We start from the raw sequence: 7937 nt of genomic DNA, 5'->3' as shown, positions 1-7937 counted from the left end.
CCGTAAAAGTGCAGCATTTTATTTTCTAGATGAATCTGGACTCTCGCTAAGCTAGCTAGAGAAATGCTACGTTTTTTTTGTGACATTTGCAATAAACAATGCAAAATAAAAATAAAAACAAATGTTTTAGCCCAATTCTACAGAAACACTTTGGCTAAAACAAGGCTGAAATATTTTGGGAAATGGCTGAGTAAAGACATCTTTTAATATAAAATTGTGTAAAAAACAAAGAAAAAAACTAGTAATTAAATGCAGAATAAATAATACATTTATTAATTTTTTTTCAAAAATGTGAAAGTAGACATTATTAGAGCTGTTGTTTTCTGTGGTGGAATCTGGCCTGGTGTTTTACTGCACCGCTGCGTCACATCACACCCTACAGCGCGCGTGTACAGTAGCGTTCACGTAACAGGAAGCCCAGTTGGATTCGACCTCGTGGAGTGTGTGTATCCTCTGTGAGTGTTTAAAGGGTTAAAGATGGCGGATGTTTTACGTGGATTCTGAATTCTTAAAATACAGAAAATTTTTCCTTTTAAAAAAGCTTCTTTTTTTTAAAATTTCTATTTAAATGCGTTTTATGTTCAAATAATATTGAAACTTAAAGAAACTATTACAGAATTTTTGTTTAAAATTTTTTTTTTGAATGATTCATTTTCACCCCGAGTTTATATATTCTGGAAGACCTGATTATTCTGTACGATAGATTATTCTAGTTCAAACTGTGATATGGTAAAAATAAATAAATAAATAAATTATTAATAATAATAATAATAATAATAATAATAAAATTTCAGTTTAAAACTGTAAAAGCCGACATTAAATCAGAAATTTATTCAGAATATTTACAGAACACACTTCCACACTTATTTTGCAAACGGAAAACTCCGGCAAAACACTGGAGCTTCGAGCAGATTTGACTAAAATTAAAACTAAAATCGCTCCTTTCCGTTCATTTTCTTCTATAAATTAAAGTGAGTTGTTGTTTTTTTATTAATATTAATTAATTTCTTGCAGGTTTAGATTGATATGTTATAATGCACTTATTGAGTCCTGATTCTGCTTTTTCGTATTGAAGCTGTTTTATGATCCGGAGTCAGTGTTTAGTGCTCGATTTCAGCTGGAGATCTCAGACACACACTGGAGTCTCGAGATCAGACAGCTGGAGTCGCTTCAGAGTTGTTTAGCTCGCAGCAGCCATTTTGTTTTGAGTCGTCACATTATTTTGCCGACGTGGGCACAAGAAAACCCACGAACACACGATATGCTGAATTTAGACAGCGAGTTCTGAGCTCCGGTGATATTTATTTGTTTCGACGTGCATCTGAAGAAAATCATTGTCTCTCTTTTTTCATATAGTAATTAAACAGAGCAAGTAGATCCTATGGAGTTAATTATATTGATTTCTTTCTTCTTAATGTGACACGCCTCACTTTACCCGTTACAATTTCAATGTATTTCACACCAACCAACTCATAGAAAATGATTCAAATAGTTAAGGTTGTAACACTACAGTTATTCGCAGTCGTAATGTTTTATAACGTTGAACTTAAGCGTGGTGTTCGTAGGGCTACACATCGCTCATCGTCAGATGTCTCTTAGGAAAGCTAATGTAGGTGTTATGAAGGCTTCTGAACACAGCCCTTAGTAACGTGCTAAACGGTGTTCGGAATTCAATGAATTGAATTATACTGACTACAGCAGCCTGGTTTGATCGTATTCATTATTCAGTAGCGTGGGTCGATACTGTGATTAATGGCACACACACACACACACACACACACACACACACTGAAGTCCAGGAGTCTTAGCGAGCTCTCATCTGACCACACTGAGAATTCAAGTGTAATGGATTTTTTTTTACGGATGACAGATATCCACCTGTGGCCTCTACACACACACACACACACACACACACACACACACACACACACACACACACACACACACACACGACTGGCAAAGCAGACATATTAGGTAAATACAGTCTATAGGTTTTGTATTGAAAGGAAAGACACGTACAGCCGAGGTTGGTCACTCTTCTTGATGTACGTATTGTGTATAATTTAATGTAAATCGAACGTATGGAACTGCGACTATAGGGACCAAATATCACAGCCAGCGCTTTCACATTCGCTCAAACGCTACAGAGTGACGAGACGGGTCATGTCGTGAATGCATTAGCGATGGATAAACGTTCTGCATTAAACCCTTTAAAATCTTTACATTACATTTGCATTACTTTTTTTTTTATTATTATTATTGAACGATCAATGAAATGACAATTAAAATATTATTCTGTTTATGGAATGCCTTTGTTACTGTACCTCACTCTAACTTGGTTCATATTGTAAAACCCCCAGCATGTCTCATGGCACTTTATTCCTTATTCCTCATGTGAATGTAAAATATATATATATATATATATAATGTTTAATCGCATTGCTTTGAGTTTGTGTTCAGAAATACTGCACTTTTCTCTGTAAATAATGCTCAGACGTGTTGAAAGTATTAGCCGTGACATGATTGTAGCGCGCGTGTGTAACATGTCAGTTTATTACAAATAGAAATTAAAGTGTTAGCAAAATCGTGGAGTTATAAAACTGCATCAAGAGAGCGTTTTTTGTTTTTTTCTTCTTAAAGGAGCCGTATGGGATTTCAAAAATTTTATTTAACAAGCGCCCTCTGCTGTCTGCGAGGCAAATTGTACCTGAGTAAACCTGCATGATTAGTTGGCTTTTGAGGGGGGGAAAAAGAAAGAGGCGGAGCTGTGCAGCTCTGATCAGCTAAGAATGTGGGTGGGGCTAATTTCAGGGCCAGAAAAATGTACACTACAAAGATGTATAAAGGTCATCCCTATCTGTAAACCCTTAAGAGTTCTATAACAGAATTTCCCTAGCAGGTCTTATTAATCCAGCATTCATGCTGCATTATAAATGAATTTATAACGTTATATAGCATACGTAATACCTTATAACCCCTGACATACTGTAAATCTGTATATATTTCATTAGCAGTACTAATTACATACATAACACGTTTAAAGCATGAGTATTTGACTACACATAAAGCCTGTAACAAGTTCTTATAATGCTTAAGATAAAGGATAAGGTATCATGCTCATTTCCAGGCCAGAGAAATGTACGCCTCTATGTACTGTCTGTACGACCCCTTTACGGCCGAGGAGTTCCCTACGAGTCAAGATTTTAGGAGCACTTCTTATGAGTCCAGTATTTATGCATTTATAGCATGTTATAAAGCATGCATAATACCTTATAGCTTCAATATATCTGCATAAATGTGACCAAAAACATCATCGGATCTTCACATTAGATTTTTAGGTCATATTCCTGCAGATAAGACTTTATACAGAAGGTAGCTATAATTATAACTACTTATTAACATTTAAAGACAGTTCTATCAGACATCATAACGCTCCAAGCCAAGTGATCATTTTTAAAAATGTTTTTAAATGAGAGTGGAATTCCTTTTCAATACGTAATCCCTTATGAAGCACTATGAGTTTCGTTGATTTGCTTTAAGTGGCTTTATAGAGTGTTATGCAGGGGTTTACAAGTCATCATGAGCATTTATACGTTATAGGGTGTTATACGGACAGATTAAACGGTTGCTGAGATTGTTCAAATTTGCAAGTCTCATAAGGTTAGAAATGAATTTAGAATACATTATGAATGCTGGATTCACTTAAAGGTGTTATGAATACTTTAAGTAGGCTAAAACTCTGCTCTGAAGGTGGAGGTCGCTGCTTGGCTCCTGATAAAACGTCCGCAGGAGTTCATTTGCACAACCCCAGCTTTGGAACTTTTACAGGTTCGAGCTGTAGGAGACGGAGCGGGAATAAATCTGTGATGAAGTTTGGGGCCTTTCAGAAACGTGGGTCAAGAGGAGTTTAATGCTGTGCTTTATTTGTGCCGGACTCGAGGGTGAGTCGGCTGTGTTATTACCTCCTCATGAACTCTGGATCGGTCCACTAGCCCACAGTCAGGCTTCAGGTCGTGTCTTTATTAGATGGGACGTGACGTGTCTCGTGCAGGCTCGGCATGTCCTCTGTTGTCTGGTGGAGAAATGATGATGTGCCAAATTTAATCTTTTTTTTTTTCTACAGATGTTCATATGATGTTTTAATGCCTCGCAGCTTTGATTCTGTTAATACAAGAATAAAACAAATTAAAAAAAAAAAAAAACAGGCCACTATGTTATCTTCTCGTGCCTAAAAAAAAAAAAAAGGCAATTATATTCGACTGTGTACGAACAAAAATACCTCACGCTCGTGTTTCTGTATAATAACATGGAGTACCGGAGTCATTCATTTAAAATAGAGCTAATCACACTGATAGTCTTATTGTGAAGAGCTCGTTTGAAGACGTGACCGTCTCATTGAACTCGAGTGATTTATTTTCAAATGTTTTTTTTTTCAATTTCTCGTGCAGTAGTGTAAAACAAGTATAATAATGAGAATACAGAATAACACCGTGAATTATGTCTCTTTTATATGAAGAATAATGTAGAATGTAAACCGCAAGAAAATCAATTTAGACGTTACGATTTATGGAGTTGTCAGATATATGATGTGTCATTCAAATAAAATGTATTTCAAAATAGTACGTTTGTTTTCCTTTTTCTTTTTCATTCACTCAAAACCACGCTGACCCTGAGCTCACGAAGCCATTATGGTTACGGTTATGCTTTATAACGTGTTATGCAGGTTGGTATAAAAACTTTTGAGCATTTATACAGACTTATCAGGCATTATAAGGCTTTATAAAGTATTATGCAGATCATTATATCAACTTAGCATTGATACTCACTTTTATCAGGCATTGTAAAGCCTTATAGAGTGTTATCCTGGTCATTATAACTACTTGTGAGCATTTATACAGACCTATCAGGCATTATAAGGCTTCATAAAGCAACTATAACTACTTGAGCATTTCTACAGACATCTGTCAGGCATTATAAGGCTTTAAGACAAGGCATAGGCTTCATAATATGTTATGCAGGCAGTTATAACTACCTATGAGCATTTCTACAGACTTTGCTCAGACATTATAAGGCTTAATAAGTGTTAGGCAGGTAATGATAACTACTTGAGCATTTCTACAGACGTGTCAGGCATTATAACGCGTTATAAAGTGTTAGGCAGGTCATTATAACAACTTAGCATTTATCCTCACGTTTGTCAGGCATTGTAAGGCCTTATAAAGTGTTATCCTGGTCATTATAACTACTCGTGAGCATCTACACAGACGTGTGTCAGGCATTATAAGGCTTTATAAACTGTTATGCAGGTGAGTACTCATGAGCATTTACACAGGTGTTATAAGGTGTTAGCAGACGTATCTATTGACTCCTAGGAATATATCAGAAATGTCAGGGTTTTTTTATCGCAGTTTTCTGTAAACATGCCGAAGCAGAGCATCGCACTCATCACATGTGAGTTTAATGAAATCCACTGAAAGCTTTGAGTTGAGACTAATCCCTGTACCCTGGGGATGAGTGTGTTTACCGAGTCTGAGCCGAACACAGCTCTCTCAATTCCCACACATCAAAGGAAGTAGGGTTTTTTTTTTTTTTTTTGGTGATTGAACACATTTTTTACTTTCAGTAGACTGAGCATCGCACACACAGTACAATTATTAACTATTAGTTATTATCACTGCAACACGAATATTAGTGCGACGTGTTACATTAGATTATTTTAAGCTTTTCGGTCTTGATTAATATCATATGATTTTAAGATCGCAGTCAGTATTTTGAGTTATCTTGTTATTTTGATTCGTTATTTCAAGAGATATCATTATTCTGACTTAATATCGTGTTAATATCAAGATACAGTGATATAAGATCTGGAAATAATGAGTTACTCAGTCAAAATAACGCCGTACTGTACTATCTTGAACCAGTGAGATAATACGTCGGAATGAAAACGTACTCTGAAATAAGTTTTGAATCAAAATAACAAGGCGATATATTGAAATAACGAGACAGTACCAGTATTTGTGAAAATAACGAGATATTAAGCGAAAACAACAACAGATCATGGAGGTATTATCTCATTACTTCAAAATGTCTCGCTATTTAAGTCAAATAAACACGATTCAAAATAACCGCATAATATCTTGAAATAATGAGGTACTGTAAAACCCTTAATTATCAAGTGAGCTCTTGAAGAGTTCTCGAAGAACCTTTTTTTTTTTCTTCAATATTGTATGTGTTAAATGTGTACGTCTGCAGCACTAACTCCGAATTATTATTGCTTGTTATTTTCTTCATCATATCTGGAACCTGGCAGGAAGATAAAAGATAAGAAGATAAGATGAGATGAGATGAGATGAGATAAGATAAGATGAGATAAGATAAGATAAGATAGTACTTTATTAATCCCCAGATGGAGAAATGACATTAAACTTCATGGGACTGCTGTAATGAGTAATAAACTTCCTGTACATTTGGGCAGACGTGGTTTAATCCTTTTTTTATTTGGAGAATTTACATGAAAATCATTTACATTTTTTAGTTTTTTCATTTTTCTGACCTGGCTGTTTTATGTGTAGTGTTTTTCTTTAATTATTATTATTATTATTATTATTATTATTATTGTTGTTGTTGTTGTTGTTGTTGTTTTTATTTCTTGTACCCTTTAATTCGATTCGGTCAATGCAAGTATGTTTAAATGTGCTTTAAAAAATAAAACTTACTTACTTTTGTGACTGACCTGTAAAACGATCAGAATAAAACCCCGAAAAAGTTTCATAATCTGCTTGTTTCATTAAAAACGCTTACCAGTGAGAGAATAATACCCGAGTAATGATTTATCCTCATAAAGAGCGTTCTTTGTAAAGCAGGTCATTATGGAACATCATTAGCGACTTTGTACGTGTCTCAGCTCCTGGAGACGTCTCCGACATGGCGTCCTCATCAGAGAAACAAGCTCTGTACTTTCCCCATCATTACTTATCTCCACAACCGCAGGCCTGTGCTGCGTTTTTATTACTCTCTTCTCTCAGTTTTTCAATAATTCGCTGCTATTTGACTGTATAACGACTTCACGTTGAAGAAGCGTAATGACACGACACAGAGGGACAGCAAACTCATTAACGTCACCGTACGACATGTTTGAGTCTTGAAGGTGTGTCATGAAAGGTTTGTCGAAAATCTCCAATAAAATCAAGAGAATGGCTTGAGGGAGGTCTGTGTGTCGCTTTGCGGTCTTTAATAATTAATTATGTTGAAAATCTGACTCGTTCCTCCTCCACCCGTGTTCATGCTGATGAGATTTGGTTTAAATATGAAAACTACATGAGAAACAATCAACCTCTCAGACACATGAACCCAGGCTGAAGTTGGAGCACTAGAAGAAAAAAAAAAAACAAACATTAAATAAACATTTATATTGAAAAATAAGTTTAAAAATATGCTTAAAGATTGAGAAGATTAGGAAAAGATTCAAACAGAGAAATAATTCTATATGTGCACATCAACAAATCAGAAACAAAAAACTAACAGTACAAAAAAACCCCAGCAAATATACATTTATTTATTTATTTTTATTTTTTATTTTTATTTTTTTACAAAATATTGTTTTGTATTCCACATATATTAGCAAAATACTGCTTATCCTGGCCAATAACATCCAAAATTGATTTAAGCGTGAACTCAATGTTAACACTAGCTAGCTATTTAATATGTCAAGCCTATGTACCTAAGTAATTGCTTAGTCCGTTGGATTTACTACTGATTGTTGTTGTTGTTTTTTTTAACAAATAAAACAATTTTCTGTTGGTCTCAATTCTAAGATTTTCAAACTGTAATAATTACTCCATCCATCTTACCCTCAACCTTGCCCAGTTTCCCAGCAGGATGCTGCCACCTCCATGCTTCACAGTAGGAATGGTGCTCTCCGAGTGTCTCTCTGCCAA

This window comes from Ictalurus furcatus, chromosome 29, assembly GCF_023375685.1.
Source record: "Ictalurus furcatus strain D&B chromosome 29, Billie_1.0, whole genome shotgun sequence".
NCBI lineage: Eukaryota > Metazoa > Chordata > Actinopteri > Siluriformes > Ictaluridae > Ictalurus > Ictalurus furcatus.
Note: the sequence above shows the minus strand (reverse complement) of the source record.